At 40.0% G+C, this 24,808-nt stretch overlaps 1 long non-coding RNA gene across 1 annotated transcript; it reads right to left on the bottom strand.

The window, feature by feature from the left end:
• Positions 1-12,359: 12,359 nt before the first annotated feature.
• On the bottom strand, positions 12,360-15,355 carry LOC132614551 (uncharacterized). The gene is made up of 3 exons (XR_009572338.1): positions 14,879-15,355; positions 14,337-14,392; positions 12,360-13,654 (listed from the first exon to the last, which is right to left on the bottom strand). It is a non-coding gene; the product is annotated as an uncharacterized LOC132614551 (long non-coding RNA).
• Positions 15,356-24,808: the final 9,453 nt, after the last annotated feature.

Below are 24,808 nucleotides of genomic sequence, written 5' to 3'. Positions count from 1 at the left end.
AGGTAAGACAAAGCGCCCATGATTATTCCATAATGTAATCGGAGGTCACCGACCTTATGTCACTCCGATGGACACATGACTTTCTTTGGGCTCTCATGCATGCCAATTGTATGAGACATTTATATGAATGTGAATATGTATATGTATATGGGGAAAGGGGAAGGGCCACTGTTATATCACCACCTGATTCAGCTGGATTTCGTCTCGGACGCGGGATGCCCGGACGCGGGATATGGGAGAGCCGCATACGGCGTCTGTATATGTGATATATATATATAATATGTTGGGACACTGTTGGGGAGGGGGGTGGGAGAGCCGATGTACTCGGCGTCTGTGAATGTAAATAAAGAACACCGTTTTCTGAAATGTTCTGTTTTCTGCATATGTAAAGAAGAAGCACCGTTTTTCTGAATAAGAAACTAAGCATGCATGGCATCCGCAGAAAGGCATTCATATGTACAGGTTACATCTGTCCCAGGATAATCTCCATATGTCTATTCCGTTATTATTCATACTGTATATTCCTTTATTATGTTACTATTCATGCCTTACATACTCAGTACATTACTCGTACTGACCGCTCTTCTTCGGGGGCTGCGTTCATGCCGCGCAGGTACACCCAGATGAGCAAAAGCTATTATAGAAGATGTTCCAGCGAAGTTGGCAAGCTCCACTTGGCCCTGGAGTGTAGCCGAGTCAGCGTGCTATACTATGATGTTTTGTTCTATGTTAGAGACTTTGCAGACAGAGTCATGAGTATAGAGTGTCAGCTTAGTAGACGGCTTGACCAGTCACAATGCTATTACGTTTCATGTCGCGGGTCCCATATGATGATAGACATTACTTATGGAAAATATTTTTTAGAGCTTACTATGTATTTATTTCTTAATTGATACAAGAGTTCATCTATGTGATAAGAGTCAGCGGGTTCGCTCGGCTCCAAATATGGGGTCGGGTGCCCATCACACCCTAGTAAAGTCGGGGTGTGACACAATCTCTCTTTCCGGAGGAAGGCCTGGAAGTTCATCTGGAAATACATTCGAAAATTCATTTACTACCGAGACGGATTGAAAAGTCGACGGCTTTGCTTCGGTGTCATGAACTCGGACTAGGTGATATATATAGCCTTTAGCTATCATCTTCGTTGCCCTAAGGTAGGAAATAAACCTACCAATGAGAGACGTTGTATTACCTTTCCACTCAAGCACGGGCCCTTCTAGAAATTGAAATCGAACCATTTTCATTCTGTAATCCACATTAGCATAACAAGAAGCCAACTAATCCATGCCCATAATCACATCAAAATCTAACATTTCTAGCTCAATCAAATCAGCAATAGTCTGACGATTACATACCACCACCACACAAATTTTGTACACTTGTCTAGCTATTACGGGATCACCAACCAGAGTGGATACCTCAAAAGGTTTAATTGGCTCGGGTTTCACCCCAATACGGCCAGCAATATAAGGAGTGATATGAGACAGCGTAGAACCCCAACGCATAAACATCATGAGAGAATATAGTCAATATACCTGTAACCACATCTGGGGAAAACTCAAGATCCTGACGTCCAGCTAGAGCATAGATACGGGGCTGAGTGCCACCTGAACTGGACGCTCCCCCTCAGCCCCTGCCATGGCCTATTGGAAACTGGGGAGTCTACCCTATCGAGCGCACAGATGAGGAAGAACCAACTGCTGATCCTGTGGGCTGAACCCCTATCAAAATCCTTCATACAATGCCTCTACAACATCTTTAATACTATTCATAACAGGATTATACTCATTACATATCAAGAGCTATGATTCAAGAATATTACTATTTTTATATTTGGACTCCATATTCTCCTACTATCCATAATCCAAGTCTTTCAACCCCTCGTTACTTTTAATAACATGAAATAAACATAAAACTCACCTTAATCACTTAGGAATAAGCCTTGAGTCAACCTACTCCATTAGAATGAAATCCCCTACTTGTATGCCAAAGAAATTCTTACTCTTCACAAACCCTAATAGGCTTCTTAGTATATGAATCTCTTAATCTTGGCTTTGATCTTGATTTCTTGGTATAGATTTGGAGGGTTCTAGAGAGATATAGGATCTGTTTTTGGGGGAAAAAAGGGATAAAAATGTGGAATCTTATATTTATAACCAGGGCTGGAAAGTTCCAGATCTGCGAGTCGACGAGCAGGGTCGATGGTCCGTCGATATGCCCCGTCGAACTGCTGCCTGAGATGTCTGACTGCAGAACCCTATCGACGGTGCCAGACGACGGCTCGTCGACATGTCGACGGTCGTCCTTTGGGCCGTCGATGCTGAATGGTTTCAGCAGTTTTTCTGAACTGCTCCGTTTTGCTCCGATTCGATTCGTTTCACTTCTAATCCCCTCGAAATGTCAAAAATGCATACTTATACTCCTGTACACATACAAGGTAAAATATCTCATGTTCAAAACTCTGGTGCGGATTACCGAACCGAAGGTACACACCACCAATAAGCCAAAACCTCCTTGCAAAAAAAGGGAGGTGTAACACGTCTAGTGCTAGTGCTGGGTTGAGTAGCTTCACTCCGAACAAGGTGAAGAAATACATGGATGCTCAGGATAAGATGCAAGAGTTGGTAAACACTTTGCAGGGGGTCTATATTTCTACTGCTGAGGCCCAGGGACGCCTCCGGGCGGACCTCGATTAGGAGAAACAAACGAGGCGGTCTAGGGACAAGCTATTTGCCCGAATGTGAAAGGGCATCAATACCCTTTTAAAGGCTTTGGTCACAAAGTCGAAGATGCCCAAGGGGAACAAGGACGACATCCAGTAGTTCCCTTTCTTGGGTCTATCTAGGCTCGACAGTGACTCTTCTAGCGGCTCCGAAAATGGCGATCAGGAGGTGACGAGCCGGGGCAAGGCGGTGGTCTAGCTGTCTTCCCCCCCCCCCCCCCCCCCCCCCTCTCGTTTTTTCAGAATGGTTTTTATTGCCTGTGTAGGGCCTTTATTTCAGACAATGGTTTACTTTTTTTTTGGCTTGTTTGGGTTGGATATTTTTCAACAATTTCCTTTGTTTTTCCGTATTTGTTTTTGGATATTTGTGATTTGGCACTGAAAGACTTTTTCCCCCGTTAGACTAGGTGCTCTTTATGAAGTTGTGGCTTTGGAATTTTCAATTTTCTTTGAGTTTTGCATAAATTGCACAGGTTGAGAAAATGTGAAATAGGGGATCTGGTCACTGGAAACGTTGACCGTTGCAGCGGTGGGTTTCTGCTATAGCGAATTTTCTATGGTGAAGCAGGCCTCGCAACGACGAGGATTTTGAAAAACTGAAGACCCGTTGTAGCGGCTAAGTCCCGCTACGGCAGCGTGTACACCACTGCGGCGAACGGTCTGAGTCAGTTGGTGTTTTTCTGATGCCCCACAGGATTGTAGAACTCAGGGAACTCATGATATACACACGTCACATACACACATAATGCATAGATCATCAATAGGACAGCACCGCTAGATACCTGTTACACCTCGGAAAAAAAAATCCTCCATTGTTGTCCAAGTGAATGGACCCGCGAGGAGTACGAGTATCCGATGTTTTCATGAGTAAGAAATAACATTTGACGACCCTAAGTAAGATTCCGAAGGCAATTGCAATAAGAGATAGGTTATGCTCCATAATGAATAATTATAGGTTCTAAAAATGTGGAAAGTTGCAGATCTGCATTTTGGCCAGTTGCACGTAAAATGAAATACGGACCGTAAAGTGGTATACGGCCCGTAAACTGCCATGTCATATTTTGGCTTCCAAAACTTCAACGTTTTGCCAAATGATCAAATGGTTAAATACGACCCAAAATACGGACCGTAAAGTGGTTTACAACTCATAAACTGTGTTCGTAAATCACCACGTCTCAGCCTGAGTTTCTGGTTCTGTTATAATTAAATACGACCACGAAGGACGGTCCGTAAACTGGAATACGGACCGTAAACCAAGTTTACGACCACTGTGCTGTTCACTCCAGACCAGATTTTAAGTCATTAAATAAGGGATCCAAGTTTATTATTTCATTTCCATTTCACACCCTCTCTCTCTAAAACATCTCTCTACATTTATTCCACAAGATTTCAAGGATTATTAGTCATCAACAACACAAATCAAGTGAATCAAGTGTAAGGAAACCCATTAAGATTATTCAAGTCAAGAAAATCTCATTAAAGGAAAACTAGGGTTTTTGCTCAAGTGAAGTATTTCGACCAAGGCTCGTTCCTACAACACCTAAGGTAAGATTTATGGTATTTATACGTTGTTTAAGGTATTTGAGAGTTAAAATGCTTGGACATTAGATGAGTATAGAAAAATGGGTCATGAATGATGAATAGTGACATTTTGAGAGATAGTTTGAATTGAACCATGATTCTTGTTGTGTTGTGATATGAATGTGTTATAAATGATGTTAGGATCATGAAAATGGGCATCGTATATGAATGGACGAAGTCGGGTGATATGACCCTGAATATGGGTGAATTGGTAGCAAATTGAGAAATCTAGATAATGTGGATAACGTAAATGATTAATGGCCATTGTTATGGTATTGTGAATGTATTGTTGACGTTTGGGAGATTGAATTACGATATGGAGGAATGTTGTATAAATAAAGGAGATGCTGTCCGATTTTCTCTAGCTTTAGCCATGGGTGCTAGTTGTCAATTCTAACGATAGTATGACTTTAATGAAGGTATAAACGCAATCGTTGAAAGAGAACGTGCAAGTGGTAAATAGTCGAACGAAAAGGTATGTAAGGCTAACCCTTCTTTCATAAGGCATGGTTCTTTGGCCAAATATCTAAATCTTCTATGAGACTATGATATCCTTCAAATGATTTGATCTTCCGAGCTAGTAAGCTCACGATTCGTGATACGCCGCGATTGTACTAAATCCCTTGTATGACGACTAAGCCTATAGAGATAAATGTGATGAATGACGATAATATTAATAATGATATTGATGACGATTATGATAATGATGTAAATAGTAAAGATACTTGTGAGCTATTATGTATATATGTCTATGTATGACTATTATAGAACCCCGAGCTTATGAGGCCGAGTAAGATATGTAAATAAGTATGTATATGATTACGTAACGCGCGCACACCTCTGCAGATTGTACGGACAACCCTGACGCCTTGGTAGGGCCAGGTAGATGTAACCCTGAAGCCTTGGTAGGGCCAGGTATGAGTAACCTTGAGCCTTGGTTGGCCAAGTACGTATCAAACACCGATCCTCCATGGTCGGGTATGCTATGTAAATACTATGTATATGATATGAGGATGTATATGATATAGAAATGAGTATGAATATGAATATTATACGGCATGAGTATGAATATGATACGATATGAATATGAATAAGGTTATGTATACGAATACGGGTACTAATATGGAACGGTTACGATTATGGATACGGATATTGATGTATGAGCACAAATACGCATTTGAATGGAAAGTTCCTATGAAAGGAAAGTAAGTGCCCATGACGACGATATTACAATCTCCCATCTTGTGCTACTTTTCATGATGTTCATTATGCTTCTATATTGATATTGATCATGCTATTACATACTCAGTACATTCTTCGTATTGACGTCTTTTTGTTTGTGGACGCTGCGTCATGCCCGCAGGTGCACAGGGAGACAGGCTTGATCCATAGCCACATTCTCAGAGACTACATAGCAGGGCTCCACTTCATTTGGAGCTATAGCTTTTGGGTACTTATTCTTTTGTGTGCATAGTTATGGGCATAGCGGGGTCCTGTCCTGCTTATGTGATATGTTATACTCTTCGTAGAGGCTCGTAGACATGTGAATATGGTTAGATGTGTCCGGCCTTGTCGGCCTATATTTTGTATATTATTTTGATAGCCTTGACGGCTCATGTACATTGACGTGGTATAGATGCCAACCATGATACGAAAGCATTGTCGTCCAAGGGGACTAGCATGACTGGTGATTAGAAATGTATCTTTAATTATGTGGCTCACCTAAATGTAAGTGAAGTGTAAGCCAAGGGGTGCCCGGGGTGGGCTAGCACCGGGCGCTCGTCGCAGCCCTCTAGACGGGTCGTGACAATACCAATTGGACACGTCGAGTTACCAATTGGATTCAACTTAGAGATGAAACTGACTAAGATAGCACAATGGGAAAGCAAGAAAGGAAGTTTCCTAGATGCCCCATAGCCTCTTGTGGATAGGTACGGACATCATTGTACCATTCCACGAGACTCTACTAAACATTTCTCTCGTACTTGTGAGACTGGTAACCTAGGGCTCTGATAACAACTATCACGACCCAATTTGTGGATCGCGCGGGCACCTACCTGATTACCTTCTAGGAGGGGAACTCGCAGCAACTAACCCATTATTGAAACCAATTGACAACGTAACAACATACAGTAACGAATATTAAGCATGAAACATAACTACCTTTCTTTAAACATTTAGAGTTTACAATTTCCCAGGACCTAGTCTAGACATGTGCAAGAGCTTCTACAATACAGAGGAATAAACTTAAAATAAAAACACACAACTTTTGTCTTGAAATGAGTTGCACAGAAGCTGTAGGAAGATCTCTACCACTGCATCTAAATGAAACCTTCAAGCAATAACTTGAAACACATCTACACCCCAAAAGGAATGTAGCAAGAGTAGTATCAGTACACCACACATACTGGTAAGCATCATAGGCTGACTAAGATTAGTTCACGCAATACAGTATAAAATCAATAAGATACATAGATAAGTACAATCTTACACCTTTATGAATCCTCCCCCACAAGTGACAAGTGTACCCTAAAATATTCGTATTCTTTCACCATTACCATATCAACCCACCAACATAAAATAAGGACTAACAGGCAACAATCGGTTTTAGCTCAGAAGGACACCTAGACCGCCTAATCCTCAATAATGAATAAGTCAGGACAACAATCTTTATGTCAACCCATTCCAACTGAAATCACTAAACCTTAGCTTTCTTCCGATGATCTGACGGACTCATAATTTGGCACACAGACTCGACAGCATAACACTCAAAATAGATATCAGTCAGTAATCATTTATCAAATATGCAATAAGAGTAAGCACAAGCAATGCAACTGATGATAATATTTCTCCCGTACGTCCCAAACTTAATCATTCTAAGTGGGATCACTTTAACATAACCTCCCTTCATTTATCAAACATGACCATGAAATTAAGTGTAAACATAACAGCTCAACAACAGGGAAAATCAACTATGAAATCACCAGAATGAGTCACGATTCAATGAAATGCAGCCAAGACGAGTATCACCTCTATTACCAGAATATAAGTAAGTAAAATGTAATGCAACCCGAGTTACTATCCCATTCGTACACACACGCTAGATGGTATTGTTTGCCCAAATAGCCATGACCTGCAGGGGACCCATGGTGTCCATGTACCACTCGCTCCAAAATTGACCTCGGATCACGAGCCCTTAACTAGGCCACATCCTCACCCTTGTCAAATGAACCTTTTCGTGTATATATATATTCTGCCTCTCATCACAATGTATTTCTCATGTATTTCCAGTTCATCAGTAAATACGAAATATGATCAATCAACAATATCACTATCAATATCACAGGGCATCATGCCACAAGTCATAACAAGACCCAAATAACTCCGCTCATTAATTTCACAAATATAAGATCCGCTAAATCACGACATGATATACGCCAATGAGGTACATGCAATTACCACACAAGTCTCCCCGCCCCATAGTACAACAGGCTTTGTAATGACCAACTCAGTGCGTATCTGAATCCCACCTTCTAACTTAGACATTCTAGGAACATAAGTACCACCATATTCCCTCAAGCATAACTACTATTCGCCTTGGTTCAACTACTCACTCAAAGATGACAAGCCATGTAATTTCACAATATATATCAATCTAGATAGTATTCAGCCAAACTCCGCGTCCGAAGACCTAATCATGTTTATGTTTTGCTAATCAATGTCTAACTCAAGTAAACCATAACCTTTAAAAAAAAGTAAACTATAACCTACCTCGAGGCCGAATAGGTGCCACGAACAATCATGAAGTCTTCATTCTTTGCTTCCAAACTCGGGGACCATGATGGAGAAGTCTAGGAGTAGCACGAATTTCAATAACGACAGTCAAAATAAATCATGGGCATTAATACAGATTATATTGTTTACTACCCCCTGCCTTCATATTTCTCATTCAAGAACTCAAGTCCCAACCCTCTTTAATTATAGAAATCGCTATTTTTTGGGTTCTGTTTATATGCCTAGAATAATAATCTGTAATAGGATTTAGCGAACTACCAGTCTCCAATTTTATGCTGCTTATTTCATCCCTCTAATGCGTGACCAAGTTAAGAACTCCATATTTATTATCACCCGGAGGTTAAACCTAGTGGTGAGGAATTAACTGTAGAAAAGATAACAAAAGGAAAGGTTAGAAGGTTTACCTTACTCAAGTCTCCATGTGCTCTGCCCAGGAATTCTCCCCAGTGACGGATTAGAAGAAGGTTTGGTGGAAAAGTGGGATTTAATCCGGTAATAAAGTTTTTAACTGGGTCTGGTCCTCGTCGACTATTGTAGCAGTGCACTGTCTGCTGGGGCGGACTCACTACGGCAGTACATCGACTGCCGCAGTGAAGCTCATCCACCAAGCCCCACACCATTTTGCTGGACTGACTCGACTATAGTTAAAGATTAACGAGGCTTTTCCCCTCGAAGGCTAATTGTACCACAAATAAACTTAGCTTTTCTACACGAGCGGAGGAAAGTATAATATTGACCGGACAGGTGGTTACACCCATAGAGATGGGCCCGCTGGTACGGTCCTACACCCACAAGTGCGGTCCTACACCCGCAGGTGCGGTTACACCAGAAACATGTGGCACCCGTCCCCAAAAGTCATAAGCACATGAAAAAGACTACGAGAGTGGTATTTTAGGGAAAAAAAGTAAAATGCTCTTAACGACCAAATGGGTCATTACATTAGATACCAATTAAACAAAGGTTCGTCCTCAAATGGAAAAGAAATGAAAGGAAGGTACCTGAATTGGTAAAGAGCTTGGGATATCGACTACGCATATTAACCTTGGTCTGCCATGTAGCCTTTTCATCGGGATGGTGCCTCCACTGCACCTTTTACTGAAGCTATCTCCTTTGATCTCAACTTCCTAACTTGCCTATCCAAGATTCCTACCGGCTCTTCTTCAGAGGACAAATTCTGATCAAATAGTACCGAGTCCCAATGAATGTTAAAAGACCCGTCTGAATGGTACTTTTTGCACGTGGAAACATGAAACACCGGGTGAACACGCGCTAAACCTAGTGACAATGCAAACTCATAGGCTACCTCACAACACGTCGAAGGATCTCAAAAGGGCCAATGAACCCTTGGCTTAGCTTGCCCTCCACCCAAATTTCATCACACCCTTCATGGGGGAAACTTTCAATAGAACCTGGTCACCAACCATGTACTCCAAATACGAACCTTCCAGTCCGCATACTCCTTTTGTCTACTCTGAGCCACAAGGAATCCTGAATCAACAATTTATCCAAAGGCTCTCTCAACAAATTAGTACCCAAGGTCTCACTTCGAAAGCATCGAACTGACCAATCGGAGAACGACATCTCCTACCATACAAGGCCTCAAATGGAGCCATGTCAATACTCGTGTGATAACTGTTGTTGTAAGAAGGGAAAGAACTGATACCAATGACCACCAAAGTCAATCACACAAGTCCACAACATATCCTCAAGTACCTGAATAGTCCTCTCGGACTGACCATCCGTCTATGGGTGTAGAGTGGCTCTAAGATCAAACAGAGTCCCCAATTCCTTCTGTAAGGTCCTCTAGAAATGGGAAATGAACTGAGATGATAGAAATAGGCACCCCATGCTTTCAGAAAATCTCTCTAATGTAGATCGTATCCAACTTCTCCGAATTGTAGGTAGCTTGAGCTGGAATGAAGTGTGCAGACTTGGTCAATCTATCCACAATAACCCAAACAACATCAAACTTTCCCAAAGTCTTCGGTAGACCTACCATGAAGTCCATAGCTATTTTCTCCCACTTCTATTCTGGAATGGGCATCCTCTAAGTCATACCACCCAGACTTTGGTGCTCATACTTAGCCTGCTAGCAATGCAAACACTAAGAAACAAACTCTACTATATACCTCTTCATCCTACCCCACCAATAATGTTGTCTCAAGTCACGGTACATCTTTGTAGCACCATGACGGATGGAATATTTGGAACTGTGAGCCTCCTCCAAAATCAACTTAATCAAACCACCAACACGGGGAACACAAACGCTCCCCTTAATCCTCAAAACACCCTTACCATCAAGAATCGCCTCCTTGGCTTCTCAACTCAATACCTTATCTCAACTTTTGCACAATTTCATATCCTCAAACTATTGTGCCTTGATTTGGTCCAAAAGCGACGGCCTCGCCTCAACATAAGCCAGAACCTTGCCCGGTTCCGAAATATCAAGCCTTACCATTCTATTGGCCAAAGACTGAACCTCTATAGCCAAGGGACGCTCTTCAACAATCAAGCGCACCAAGCTACCCATACTCATTGCCTTTCCACTCAACGCATCCGCTACAACATTAGCCTTGCCTGGATGATAAAGGATGGTTTGAAAGTTAAGTTGGAGTTTGAGTTTTTCGTTCGCGGTTTCAAGTTGGTGAACCTGAAAGTTAACCGTTGTCAGCTTTGAATATAAGTAGATTGTAGCCGTTTTCTTGTTACGAATTAATCTACGCAAAGGTAACACTCAATCCTCTTTGTATCGTTTAATGTCATGATTATATGGAGGCATTGATTCCAATGTTGTGAAGTTGCTCAACTTTCGTTTGGGTCTAACTGGTTATTGTTCTTTAACGTTATAATATGAAGTATGTTATGATTTTTGTATCGTTAAATTAATTTAAAGTAAATCTCACAGGTTTCGTCTTTTCTTATATGCTTCTGTTTCGCTTGGTTAAATTTTCTACAGAATTGCTCGTTAAATTTTTACTGAATGTCACGAGTGGACTGCGGTGTCGTTCTTGATCTTGCATAATAATCTCATAATTCAAATATCACGTTGAAGGGGCTCTCAAAATTTATACTATTTCTTTTGTCTTTTAGAGAGACTTCACTATCTATCTGTTTTTATTTTGTATTACTCTATATTAGAAATCAACTACCCTACATCAATTATCTCGTTGGGGCTTTAAAAGTTTGTATGAGAATTTCACCATCCGCCTGTTGGTTTTTGGTATTACTCTACCTTAGGAATCTACAACTTTGGGCAGTTATAGTTTTTACGAATTAAATGGTTGTTCTCGGTTGAATGTATTGTTGTGATTTGTAAGTATTTAATCTGTATAAGAAGTGAAAAGTTAGCAAAAGTAGGCAAGTTAATGCTATAGGTTGTTGAGTAGTAGACAATAGGAATTAATTGGAAGCAAAAACGGTAATTGGGTTTGAATATGACTTTTAGCCTGTTATAATTATTTAAATGCTAGGCAATTCTAATCACAAATAATTGGTTTTATCGCAGTATATTATCATCCCATGTGTATAGTGAATATTAAACGGTATTGACTGTGTTAGCATGAAGTTTCACTCATATTGTAACAATTACTGTTCCTACACGAGCTTAGTAATGGAATTTTCTTAGTATTACTGGAGAAATTTTCTACTTTATGGTCCTCTTTTCCTTTAATCTCACTTAATGATTGAGTCAATATCCATGTTCATATATAATAAATGATAGTAGTTTAGAATATCATAATCAATTATTTTGCCTTATAAATTTAAAGAATGCAGTACTACTTTGATCTAATAAAATGAGTGGTTTCCCTTAAATTCTAATTTTGATTGGATTATTGCATAGGGTATAGTAGATTTCAGACCTTGGGCAATACGTTATGCTTATTGAGAAGTTACAATTCTTGTTAAACCAATAGTAGTATTTTTTTTCTTTGCTAATTTCGTCTATTTATTGCTTTGTTTTAACTAACCTTTTGTCCGTTTTAAATTTTCTTTGCTTTAGGAAAAGAAACTTTCATATTCAAGTACATTTTACAAATTCATACTGTTTGAATAGTCACAACTCACAACTATAGGTATATTTCGTAGGCAAATCCAAATTTTTTGAGATATTGTTCACGTTAATTTGGGATGATGTTTTGATTTGGTCCGGTTACATTTTGTTGCTGTTAAGATTTGGATTTCCATTTGAATTAAAACTTAACTAGGTTTCAGTTCTAATTTGGTTCTGTGAACATTGTTGTTTATTTCATATACCGGCAATTATCTGCTTATGCGATTATCCTAATTGAACATGATGCATGCTATATGAGTTTATTCTGTTTAAATATGTATTGGAGACTCTTGTGGTCCGTGAAGATATCTACATGAACACCATATATGTAATGCCGCCAAATCTTCAATGCATACACCACGGCTGCTAACTCCAAATCCTGTGTTGGATAGATCTTTTCATGCTTCCTCGGTTGCCTTGAAGCATAAGCAATTACCTTTCCGTGCTGCATCAGTACACACCCTAAACCTGTATCTGAAGCATCGGAATAAACCACATAGCCTTCAGTATCCTATGGAAGAGTAAGAACAGGTGTTGTCAACCGATTCTTCAACTCTTTAAAACTTTGTTCACAAGCATTTGACCACTGAAACTTAACCCCTTTATGAGTTAATTTCGTCAATGGCGCTGATATATTAGTAAACCCTTCTACGAATCTCCTGTAATAACCTGCTAGTCCCAGAAAGCTACGAACCTCCGATTGAGTTGTAAGTCTTGCCCAATTCTTTACGACTTCTATCTTCTGAGTATCAACCCGAATAATATGACTGAGGAATGTCACTGAATTCAACCAGAAGTTGCACTTGGAGAATTTAGCGTACAACTTTCGGGCTTGAAGTATCTGTAATACCTTTCGCAAATGATCGGCATGTTCTACTTCCGAACGAGAGTAGACCAGAATAACATCAATAAATACAATCACGAAAACATCCAGAAAGGGACGAAATATACTATTCATCATATCCATGAATGTTGCTGGTGTGTTCGTCAACCCAAATGACATTACTAAAAACGCAAAGTGCCCATATCTCTATCACGACCCAAACTGGAGGGCCATGACGGGCACCTGACTGTACTAATCAAGTACCATCCAACATACATCTGTGACATCAACATAAACATTGGTAGGCTGATAGGGCCATCATATGACTCTCAATAGACTCATAACGAAAGCATGCCTACATCGAATAATCTGAAAGACTCATCTGTATGAATATGCTGGGCATACTGTATGAGCCGATAAGGCTATCATAACCACTTGTGACAACATATGAACTCTCAAGTCTGGGCATCATCTGACTGTACATAACTGTCTACAAGCCTCTACTAGAAAACATAACATAACATGACCGGGACAGGGCCTCGCCATACCCATACATAAGTGCACACATAAATATACATAAGACCATGGTGACTCCTGGCATCTTCGGAACAAATGGAGTGCATCAAACTCATCTGCTGAGCTGATATCCTAATAGATGGGTCACCAACATGTATCTTGGGACCTACGAGCATGGAACGTAGCCCCCCCCCCCCCCCCCCCCCCCCAAGAAATAGGGGAGTCAGTATGAGTAATGTACCGAGTATGTAAGACATGGAAACATTATATACATAAGAATCATGAAAGGAATCTAAGACATGAGAATCAATCTGTGGATCTGAATGTGTCTGTATGACTGCATACCTGAGAGTGCATGTGTAACTCTGTATAACTGAAAGTGCCTCTGAGGGCGTATGATATGCATGCTTTGTTTCAAAAATCATATACGTATATCATAATCTAACTATTAGGGTTGTGGAACGTACAGATCGATCCATAAATGTTAATACTGCAGAACGTGCAGTCCGATTCATATGTCTTATCATCCCACGTATGGGGTAACATCATAACGTACCCACTGCAGTGGTGTGCACATCTATGTGCCGTACCCGGCCGAATATAGCGTGGCTCGGTGTGAGAAAATAGCGGTATATATATATATATGTATGCATGAAAGACTAGTGATATATCACTCTGAATTCTGGAACTATACACATGAACTATGCCTGAATGTACATACGAAGCCAATGACACGGGTATCTCTAAAGCATCTCGGAATAGAATTCTTTGGAACTTGATCGTTTACTTCTTTCATTCATATCATAAAGATCATGCCAAAATGAAAGAATCGGATTGCCTTAACATACCTGGTCTTAGCTCAACGGCTCAAGAACTCAACTCGTATCTGCTCCACGATCTATATCTAACAACAATGATACTATCGTTAATTATACGAAAAATTCTTTTAATCGTATAACTAAAATTTTACTTATCCTAAAACAAAACGGGTAGCATCTCCCCCGTTCTTCTCATTTTCCCAAACTCCATATATCAACAACAACCACCAGAACAATTCAGCAAGTATATATATACCAATATCAAGATACCATGGAGCAGCAACAAGTCATAAACATTTCATGACGATCGACTAGCCCAGATACGATTATCAAACACACTTCTCTAACTATTCTTTCCTTCAAAATACATATTAATGACAACAACAATAATATACTTAAGTTACTCAAACAATTTTCAGCCACAACACAACCCAAAAATATACCTCAAATCGGCCCACACAACAACAACAATAACTTATTCGATTTCCCGCAATTAATTTCGTAGTTCTCATCTCACAATTTAGCTATGACTGGGATGAATTTAAATATACATAGGAGAGAATAGTTCTTACCTTATATACCAAGAAATGATCTTCTTCCACCTTACTTCCCTTCGAGGAAAGCCCGAATTCAACAATGAGATCGAAGTAGTAAACAAAATCCATATGTTGTTCTTGAGAAAAAGTCCCTTCTTCACCTCCGTAAAATGGACTTACGTTGCTGCCCTATATTAGAAGTATGTTGCTGCTATATATTGGGAGTACGTTGCTGCTATAATAACTTATATTTGCATAAAAATTCTCCTGAAATGAATACTAAACCAATTCCCTTATGAAAATCCCCTCGCCTATGACAGCTTGAAATAGAGGACTATGTTGCTTCTACGTTGCTGTTAGAGACACCACAATGACCAGCTAGATCTACTTTAGGAAGTCACCTAATATAGGAGATTTGAGTTATAATTTTTCTAAGTCACCATTCCCTTTTTTTTTCCATTCCCGTTCTTAAATAGCTTGAACTCCTTCTTGTGCTTTCCATTAAAATCTGAGCCTTCCCAAGTATTTAGTTATAATAACAATGATATATATATATATATATATATATATATATATATATATATATATATATATATGTTGTATTCTAGATATGGTAAGGTAAATTCCCACCTTATGGTTGTGGGGCCCACTCCGAAAGCCATTACCTTAAGTAACTCATTGTAGAATTGCCACCACCAACCTGAAAATGGGTAGTCACTAATTGTGGTCCTCCATGGCTGCCACGTGGAGTGTAATACTCCCACTTATCCATTAACTTTATAATTAATCCCTTATCACCATACACTTCACTTTTAACGAATTACACCAATAATAAATTTCATGATCTCCACTTTTACACATAATTAATTTCTTGATCTCAATTAACTTAAATAGTAATCATTTTTAATACACTTCATATAATCATTGTCATGGTCATGTGACATGGCATTTGTCCATAGCCCCTTTTGGTGCACAAAAAATATTGTTTCCAATCACTGTCATTCCACTTTCGAGTCTTAAATAATTTCGGGACTTCATCCTAACCACCTATAAGCTTGGGGTAACCTCTTTTTCCTTACTTATGTCTTTTAACTTGTAGGCTTTCAAACACATGAAACCACAGGATGTAACAATCTCGTTTTGAAGGCCTTCCTCCGAATTTCCTTGTTCTTGACCCTCAACTGATGATAACCCGATCTTAAGTCAATCTTCGAGAAACACCTAGCACGTTGCAACTGATCAAAAAAATCATCGATTCGAGAAAGGGGATATTAGTTATTAATTATGACCTTGTTCAGTTGCCAATAATCGATACACATACGCAACAAGCCATCTTTCTTCCGTACAAACAAAACTGGCGCACCCCAAGGCAAAGTGTTAGGCCTAATAGAGCCCTTCTCTAACAAGTCCTTCAGTTGATCCTTCAGCTATCTCAATTATGCGACAGCCATCCTATAAGTAGGAATAGATATCGGCTGAGTGTCTGGTAGCACATCTATGCCGAACTCGATTTCCCTTTCTGGAGGAAGGCTTGGAAGCTCATCTGGAATACATCAGGAAACTCATTAACCTCCGACACTGATAGGAGTGTTAGTGGTTCAGCATCGGCATCTCTAACATGGAAAAGATGGTAAATAAAACCTCTAGAGATCATCTTCCTTACCTTCAGGTCGGAAATAAACCTACCCTTAGGCATTGCAGTATTACCCTTCCATTCAATAACTAGTTCACCTGGAAACTGAAATCGAACAACTTTCATTTGGCAATCAACATTAGCATAACAAGAGGATAAACAATACATGCCCATAATAACGTCAAAATCAACTATATCAAACTCAATCAGGTCCGCTATGGTTTGGCGGTTACAAATTATCACCACACGATAACGATAAACCTGTCTAACAATCACATGATCACCGATCGGTGTAGACATCTCAAATGGTTTAATCGACTCGGGTTCTACCCTAAATTTCCCAACAATAAAAGGAGTGACATGATAAAGTGGAGCCTGGATCTATCAATGCGTACACATCATGAGAAGAAACTGATAAAACATGTAACAACATCAGGTGATGACTTAAAGTCCTGGAGACCAGCCAATGTATAGATGCGGTTCTGATGACCGCTCGAACTAGATGCTCCACCTCTGCCTCTACCACTACCACAACCTGCTGACATATGAGACACTTATCCAGGAAGGCGTATTGATGATGAAGAAGCGGCAACAGACCCAGTCGGCTGAGTTATACCACCACCGCCCCTCGTCGGACAATTACGCATAATATGGCCTAGATACCCACAAGTATAGCACACATCCGAAACATGACAACACGACCTTGCATGGATTATACCACAATGTGTACATCGTTACAAGAGCGGCCTCATCTGACTAGACTTCCCTCTATACTGAGAACTGGAAGCCCTAGAACTCTGACTAGGTCCGAATGAAGTAGGTCGATCAAACCTCGACCCTGGAAACTGCGAAGGTGCACTAGCCGCTGGAAACTGTGGCCTACGACAACCCCGAGACTCACCAAAAGAACTAGCAGACCTAGCCCTCTTACTTTGATTACACGTGTCACGATCTCGATCGGCCCCCCGCTGCTGCTGTTAGTGATTTTCTAGACCCTGAGCATATGCCTGAATACGAAAAATATCCGTGCCCTCATGTAATGAGACCGTCATGCACTCATTAATCAAGTGCGGCCCAATTTCAATTACAACCCGATGTACTCGATCACTCATCTCTGCCACAATCGAGGGAGCATACCTGGCTAGTGAATCAAATCGAAGAATGTACTCCCCGACACTCATATTCCCTTCTCATAGAGCAAGAAATATATCAACACGCGCCCGTCGGGTTTCCACTGACAAATAGTGATAAAGAAATGCCTCTGTAAAATCCTTCCGCTTTCCTGGAGGGGCATTCAGTCCCTTAGATAACCCGCAGGTCTCATACCATCGAACCGCTATATCTCGCAATCGATAAGAAGCTAACTCCACCGACTCAGTGTCAAAGGCATGCATCACCCTCAAAGTCCACTGTATCCAGTCTATAAAGTTCTGAGGGTCCTCATCCGGGTCTGGCCCTGGAAATACTAGAGGGTCCAACTTAATGAAATCCCAAACCCTTGCACTAACTATCGTCTCAGCATAACCAAACACCTGCACCCTGATACTAGGCTTGAGCGGCCACTAATTGGGTCAAAACTTCACTTCAGCTCGCATATCCTGGTTGGGTGCGTCGACTGAAGAAACTGAGGGTACTGTTGTCACGTCCCAAATAGAGAAATGTGTGGGCACCTACCCTTTTCCCACCTGGTAGGAGAACCCATCCCTTTATTAACATTCAAACAATCAATAGAATAACCCAACCAACATAAATATGTAACAAGTCTGAAATAGATAAATGCGAAATTATTACATCAATCCCAAAATCTGGTCTAGGCCGTACAAGAGCCACTACATAACTAAAAGTTTGAACACATAGTCTGAAAATGAAATACTGTCTAAGAAGTAGCGAATAAGACAAGTACAATGAGAGGCGTCATCCGGGTTTCGGATCTGGCTATGTGCTCACCCTAGATGCTCGTCAGCAATGCCTCGGGAGTCAGTCTAGGGGAAGTAGTCGATCCAGCCACATACTCTGCACTCATAAAAGAATGCAACAAGGTAAAATCAATACAACAACACGTACTGAGTAGGCATCATAGGCCGACAATAGTTAGCTAACATATGTATAAGTAAGAGACTGAAAGGTAGGCATGATCACAATAAATACAACGAACACTGTCCAAGAATGGAATCACAATCACTAAATACCAAGTCTGAATGTTACCACAAATACAGAATACCAAGCCCAAATTCCTCCACAAGTATAGCTCACCTAGTCCGAATATCATCACATGTACAAGTACCAAGTCCAAATCTAACAGTACGAATATGTAAATAAGAATGCAATGCAATAATACACACACGCACCATGCGGAAGACCTCCACGCCTCGATAGTCATGACCCATAGGAGACTCGCGAAGTCCATGTAACTGTTGTGGCGCACATCCTGATCCAATATCTGTTGCGAAACGTGCAACCCGGTCCAACATATATTGCAGAACGTGGAACCCGGTCCAATATATGTTGCGGAACGTGCAACCCGGTCCAATATATGTATTGCGGTGCGTAACCCGATCCCAATATATGAGTATGAATGCATGCATAATATCAATGTGAACAAGAGTATATCAACGCCAAATCGTGCCACACATGGACACATATCACAATAACAATCTCAATATTAATTCCTTTCTCTTTACAAGTCAATACTCAACAAATGAGAGATACAGTTTCGCAATCATGAATAAATGGCTAATTATCAAGTCTATCACTCACGTGGCAACAAGCCAATAGGTCATAACAATGCAACAAGCCGCAATCAAACAGTACCAACCAAAGTAATCCACCCCAACTTCATACCCGAAGGCATAACATGCTTTCTCCAACAATTACTAACTCTACATATGTGTTACACCCCGCACTTTCAGAAAATGAGAATGACATGTACATCACCGTAGCAACGAAGTATCGGAGATGTCCCATGAGGTTTTGGAAGATACAGGCCATGGGAAGTATGTAACAACAAAATAAAAAGACAAATTACGATCTCGTAAGTCGTAATCGGGAAAGAGTATTTTGAAACACGAGAACATGGCCATTATTAGTATAATAAGTGATAAATATCATGTATGGAGAGTTTCGGAATATTTCGAGATCGAGCGAATTGAAGAAAATAAGTTTGACAAAAATTTGAGAAATGCTGGAAAGATTTTTAGTCAGATTTGGAGGGGTATATACCCATGTATATTTGGAGTTTTAAGGCGTTTCAAAAGCCTAAAATGAAGTTCATCGAGTCTAGTTTGTAATTCAACAAACCTCTTGTTGATAATACCTCGGAGTAGAGAATTATAGACGTTACAAACTGAACTGTCGCGCAGAAACAGTACCGCTACAGTACCGCTACAGTACTGCAGCAGTACTGTAGCTACAGTACGCCGACCCAATTATAAAAAGGGGTTAAAACCCCATTTTTCTTCATAAAAACCTTCCAAAATGCTCTGAAAATTTCCAGAAAATTCTACACAAAAAGGGGGCTTAAATCTCTCATAAAATTGAGGATTTTGAGTGAAATTTGAAGCTACGAAGTACTAATCGAAGTCCGGGCAACGCATAGTCACAAATATGATTTCATTTTGGAGTTGGAGTGGCTTGCAAACGAGTAAATTTTGAAGATTTGGCTACTTTCATGAAAAACAAGGTATGAATTGTTGAATCTCTATCTCTATCAATATGAATTAAGAAATAATGGCAAGAATAAGGTGATAGTTTGTTGTATTGATGTTGTTGATTTGTGGGTTGAGATTTGAAGAGAAATTGGATGAAAATACACATATATATATCTTGTAGGATGACTTCTTTATGGAATAATTTGATATGGGAAATGATTTTTATTGATGTTGGTATTGTTATTGTTATTCTTATGAAGTTGGGAAGATTTTGGGTGGAATGATATATTAGTGGGCTATTTTGAAAATTGTGTGGATCGTTTAAGGCATTCTTGAATTGATTATTGAAGTTATAGCATGGTTATTGGTTGGGTTGTTGTTGAATTGGGCCGAGCCATATTCTCTGGGGTGGCATATTTACAGGGGAAATGCTGCCGAAATTTCGGCAGACAAAGTGTTACCTTAAAGAATCAACTTCTAAAGGCTCTAATCAAGTTTTGGTAAACATGACCAATTTGTAGATTTTGGCGGATTTGCGACTTGAATTCGGGATAGCATACGGAGCGGCAAGAGGTATGTAAGGCTTCACCCTTCATTCTATGCCATGTCTTAGGCATACTAGGCTGGATACGAGCCTCAAGGACAACTCCATTCTCCGGAATCCGCACCTAAAGTTTCCCCTTTTTCTTTCAGTAGAATTGAACTAAAAAGTGTGCAAATGATGGAAAGACCTCTCAAACCCCTAGAACTTGCATAAGTGGGACCCGATTACCCTAGGACCCTCACAAGTAATGACATGACACGTAATATATGTAAATCATATACGTCACCCCATCCGGCCCGAGGTGGGCCCGCTACTCTCGGATTTTTCCTTACAGTCTTGCTTGACTTACTTAAAGTGAATCCAAAGGGAACTTTTTATCCCGATTTCGTTACCAAATGATAAGTACTGTGACTCCTCTAACGAGGGCACTTCCATGACGATAATGATAACAATGATGCTAGATAAGAGGATATGCCTATGATACGTACTACCGGAACGACTCTATGACTAAGACGACTAAGCTAAGTATCTTATGTAAACATGAAAATGATAAACTAATTTTTGAATCTTATTTATATTTCCTAGCTATGACTTTATTTTCTAAAAGATTTCAAAGTCTATGAACTGTCATCTATGATGCCCCGATTTCATTCTACGTTTACTTTAATATTATTCCCCGTTGATAGTCTCACCTTAAAATACTCGTTCCTTCAAGGTGAGACAAAGCGATCACGAGTATTCTATAATGTAATCGGAGGTTACCGACTTTACGTCACTCCGATGACTACATGATGCTTCTTTGGGCTCTCCTGCGTGCCTATGAGATATATGTTTATAGAATACGTAAATGCATATAAGACATGTAAATGTATGTAGGATATGAGTATATATTTTTAAAATATGCACATGACGAAAGAGCTAGAGCGCTATAGACGCTGATATATGCACATGACGAAAGAGCTAGAGCGCTATAGACGCTGATACATGCACATGACACACGTATATGTATATGATAAAAGAGCTAGAGCGCTATAGACGTTGATATATGTACATGATATATGCATATGTATACGGGGGAAATGGAGGTAAGGGAAGAGCGTTATGAACGCATATCCACCTGATCAGTTGGCATTACATGATATGATATCGTCCCGGACGCGGGATGTGTATATTTATGGTTAAATGGATCGGCTGCCGACGCCTCGGCAATATGAGATGTCCTATTTTATATGTATATGTATATGAACAAGGAAAGATTCTTAAAGGAAAGCTATGTACGCATAGCACCTGCCAAGGATATATATATATATATACAGGTTATGTTTCTACCTCAGGACATGTGCTATTATTCTCTTATGTCGTTATTTCCGTTTTATACTTTCTGTATGCTACTATTCATGCCTTACATACTCGGTACACTATTCGTACTGACGTCCCTTCTTGTGGACGCTGCGTTTCATGCCGCGCAGGTCAGTAGACAGGCGGATTTGATCCTTAGGAGCCTTACCAGCAGTGTTGACAGCGCTCCAGTTATTCCGGAGTCTCACTTCTGCGGTACTATTTTGTGTATGTATATTCGGGCACGGCAGCACCCGACCCTTTCTATGTATAAGTGTACTATGTCTAGAGGCTCGTAGACAGATATGTACAGTCAGTTAAGTACAGTTAGGTATATGGTGTTTTGGCATGCTAATGTTGATGTATAAGTGATAACGAAGTTTATTAGTCTATGTTCAGAATGACGCCGCTAATGTTAATGTTCAAAAAAAAAAAGGCTCTGTTTACATGGCTTGCTAAGAGGTAAAGGTAAAACGATAGACAAGGGGTGCTCGGTACAAGTATCGGGTACTCGTCACGGCCCCTAGTCGGGTCGTGACAGAAGTGGTATCAGAGCAGTTCGGTCCTAGGAGTTTGTCTACGAGCCGTGTCCAGTAGAGTCCTGTTTATGGGTGTGTAGCGCGCCACACTTATAGGCAAGAGGCTGCAGGGCATTTAGGAACAATTGACCTTCTTTCGTATCTTAGATCGTGCCATAGAGCTAAATCGTAGAATAAGACATCCCGAATTCTGACCGAATGCTTTAATGATGAACAAGCAGTTGATTTTGTCACTACGAGAGAATTACTTTGAATTGAAGTCATTCAATTGCAAGGTATGTTTCCTGTTTCATTAACATGGATAGATGTTGACATAAGAACTTGAGCGAGTTATTATGGTATTGGGGATTGCTCTGTAGAGCATTGGATGTGTTTTCTGGGCCATGTGCTGGAATGTGGTAGTAAGAATTATAGGGGAAACTCTGCTGAAACTTTTACAAATTGAATTGTTTGCATTTCTATAGAGGAAGAATAAAGAGAAAATATGACCATCAGCCATTTGGTAAGTCATGGTTGAAAGAACAATTATGGGACTTATTGGGAACATAAAGAAGGTTGATACTAGGAACTTAAATGCAGTATTACGGTTTATAGATTTGAATGGTTAGTAAGTGATAACAAAGAGATATTGAAACGGGAAGAAAGTTAACGAGTACAGGAAAGTTTCGTTTAGAAGTATATATAAATATATACGAGATCAATATGGGTTTGTACTTCTTGTGGAAGGATCTACAATACTTCTAAGTAGATATTATTACGTGGCAAGCGGGAAAGGAGCCCCTTTAAGAGCAATGGAAATCTAGGAGGACCTTCAAGATGAGAATACGAAAAATAAACATATATACGAGCAAGCTATGCTATCGTAAAGGGGAATAAGAAATGAACGAAGAAAGGAAGAAAAAGGACGTCTAAGAGTGCTTATAAGTTGATGAAAATGTGATGGAAGTATGGTTAATGATATATATTCCTCGATACATAACAGCTCGGGTGAAGGGCAAACTTGACTGTAAGGCAGATCGGAGGTTCATTTTCCCCCTCCCCCTTCTGTGGCGTAAACCTGGCTAGAACATGAACATAAGCGTTCCATGACCAATCCAGTCCATTCCCATGCCTTATATTTCGTATCTTGATACCCTATCGTTTGATCGATTCTTGAAATATTACCTTGATCACCCTCGATTATTTCTTCGGACTCGATATGAATTCCATAAGCAATTCAGAGATTATGATCTTTTGTTACTCAAAAGGCCAAAGGATATTGTGTTTGATTAGATCAATCGGGCGACAAATGAAACCGCGTGGAGGAGAAACATGATGGCTCTTATTGGAAAAAGAACAAATGAAAGTTACAGATAACAGAAAGAATGAAAGGAGTCGAATCCACTGCATGACTAAGAATCTTGGTTATCTTTTGACAAACTTCTGAATTCACCCCTAATTTATTAGCCGGACTAAGGATTAGAAACCTTAAGCGTAAATTGAAGGAAATGAACCATGAAAAGAAGAGGTTTGATATGATTTCGATAAAAGTACAAGAATTGTCGTTAGATAGCCAAGTGCCAGAAATCCAATTGACGGAAAGAGAAATCAAGCAAGACATCTCGGTGTTAAACCAGCTGAAAGATAAAGTACCGCAGATGAATTGGACTGCTATAGAAAGAAAAGAATGCTAAAATATGACCAATCTCGAGGTTATTTTGTTTAAGGGAGGAAGAATAAGAATTCCTGAACAAAAAAAGAGGAGGAGATCAAAATTGAATAAAGGTATGTATAAGTACGACACGAAATGGCATACAAGAATGTAAACAACAAAATCTAAAGTGACAGTAAAGGCGATAAGGCATGGAGAGTTAGTGGACAGACAAGTAATAAGAAAAAGGGGTGACCTTGGGTACAGGCGTAAATTTTGGCCTCAAGGGAAGAAGAATGGATAGCATAGTTTGGATCAGTTCAGTTTTAACGGGTAAGTAAGATTGCAAGTAAGTACAGTAAATACTGACAAACACAAGTAAAAACATTGATATCTACTGCGGAGCAAACTCAGCCTCAACATTCGAGGACGAATGTTTTTTTAAAGGGGGGGAGGATGTTACACCCCGCAGTTTCAGAAAATGAGAATGACATGTACATCACCGTAGCAATGAAGTATCGGAGATGTCCCATGATGTTTTGGAAGATACAGGCCATGGGAAGTATGTAACAACAAAATAAAAAGACAAATTACGATCTCGTAAGTCGTAATCGGGAAAGAGTATTTTGAAACAC

Source organism: Lycium barbarum, chromosome 10 (genome assembly GCF_019175385.1).
Source record: "Lycium barbarum isolate Lr01 chromosome 10, ASM1917538v2, whole genome shotgun sequence".
NCBI classification, from domain to species: domain Eukaryota; kingdom Viridiplantae; phylum Streptophyta; class Magnoliopsida; order Solanales; family Solanaceae; genus Lycium; species Lycium barbarum.
Note: the sequence above shows the minus strand (reverse complement) of the source record. Positions and strands in the feature narration are given on the sequence as shown.